A 2,000-nucleotide genomic window follows, 5' to 3' on the forward strand; every position below is an offset into this window, starting at 1 on the left:
TGGAATTGGTTTATACGGTACCGTTTTTTACTTCCTTATAAAGGCCAAACAATGCCTTTATTCCGACAAACTAACACCACAACCCTAGCATTCCCCCTTTAATCCTTTCAGCCGAACCCTAACATTCCTCTAAGAGCTGATCTACCACCATGAATGGCCATCAGCCCATCCGAGCCTCAGAGTTATTTTCAGCCTTAAGACCCCTTATATACTCCGATTTCGACGAAGAAGAAGAAGTTTCATGGTGTACTTTCAAGGTTAAGTCTTATTTCCTTCTTCCTTTCGATTTTTTAAATGCTAAACAAATGACCAACAAAAAAATAATTGGCAGAAAAGAAACTTGAGTAAAGAATCACCTTTAAGGATTTTAATAACTTTCTTTGTATTCTATGTGTGTGCGTATGCGTTTGTCCTTTGCAGGTACATTCGACGGCTTTTTATTTCCAGATTTACAGAGTAAATAAAAACTAAAATTACATTTTCTTGCTATCATCTGCTGTAAATTCTGTTATTTTGTTCTTTCTCGTGCGTTCTTTTGCTGCGTTTATTTTCCTTTTCACAGGTTCTATTGACGTGGAGGCGTATGGAGAAGAAACCCGTCGTGGAGAGGCCGTTCGTGGAAGCCCGCTTCTGGCTAGCTGCGGCGCTGGTGTTCCAGAAACCTCTAGGGTTTCTGGTGCCTTCCCGATATTGGGCTCACTTGGGCCATTTATGAATTGGGTTAGGTTAAAGGGTTTGGGTGTAATGGGACTTTGAAGTAGGGTCTTGTTGTATGTTTGGGTTGTTTGGGTATTGGGCCACTGTAGCTAGATCATAATTTGGGTAGGGTTTGTTTTTACATTTGGGCTGGTATAAATCTAGTATTTGCTGGAAGTTGTAAGTGAACTTTTTGGGCTATCTTAGTCTTGGATATTATTTGTCTTTTATTTTAATTTATTTGGGTTTATTGATCTGACTTATTTATTTATTGTAAATAAATAAATTAAATGGGCCTGGGCAAAATGGGTTATCTACATATTCATCAATGAAAAAATAGGTCATATTTTTCATATATTTTTAAATTCTTTTCTTTGTGCATATGTGCATTTGAATTAGATGAATTCATGATAGCTGGAATCAAAGCAAGTGTTAAGAACATGATTGCCAGTGGATTGTTTCCATGAATATACTCTTTGTTGTCTTCTTGATTAGAAAATTTACATGTAATTGAGAACTTTAACCTAAAGGAACACTTGTGAAAAATAACTAGAAATGTATGAAACAGAATGCTTTAATAATTTTTTATTCGAAGTTAGATTTGGATATATGCTTCAAGAAAGGTCTGTGCAATAATGGAGTTAGAATTGAACAACAATTTCGTGTTATATTTACTTCAACTCTTCACCTTTCTTGAACTAACCATATTTGATGTACTTGTTCCGTACATTTTCGGATATAAGTATGAGGATGACTGACTCTACTCTATTTGTAGTAAAATATTTGAAGTCCCAAAATGAAATATAGCAGAAACGTAAAGGGCTGTCTTATATGATGTAGCATGTAAAATGCAAAACACATAAACTGACTATCATGGCTTATTTTGTTAGAATCCCTAAGATTAAGGAAAGAATACTTGCCTTAGTCTTAGTAATTACCTTGTATAGTAGGATCTAATATTAATCTCTAATTCTTAAGAAATTACTGATTTCTAGGGATTGATTCCTTATTTGTACTTAGTTCTACCTATAAAAATCTGTAACCTAATTAAAATAAATCTCTCTAAAGTTTGTTCATGGTATCAGAAGCCTTTGGAATTTTTTCTGACTTCTCTAATCTCTCGTTCCAAACGTTCCCTCTCTTCAATCTCTCTTGTCTCTTGTTTTATTCTTTCTCATGAGTGACACTATTAAAACTACATCTGAGATTGAAACCTCACAAATGATTCCAAACAACAATCAAGGAACTCCTCAATGGGACTTTAATTCCTCTCTTATAATCACTAACCATTGGTTAGATGGGAA

At 34.6% G+C, this 2,000-nt stretch overlaps 1 long non-coding RNA gene across 1 annotated transcript; it reads left to right on the forward strand.

The window, feature by feature from the left end:
- On the forward strand, window positions 1–946 carry LOC107937356 (uncharacterized). The gene is made up of 2 exons (XR_001694649.2): window positions 1–257; window positions 421–946. It is a non-coding gene; the product is annotated as an uncharacterized lncRNA (long non-coding RNA).
- The last annotated feature ends 1,054 nt before the right edge of the window (window positions 947–2,000 follow it).

The sequence above is a fragment of the Gossypium hirsutum genome, chromosome A06 (assembly GCF_007990345.1).
Source record: "Gossypium hirsutum isolate 1008001.06 chromosome A06, Gossypium_hirsutum_v2.1, whole genome shotgun sequence".
NCBI lineage: Eukaryota > Viridiplantae > Streptophyta > Magnoliopsida > Malvales > Malvaceae > Gossypium > Gossypium hirsutum.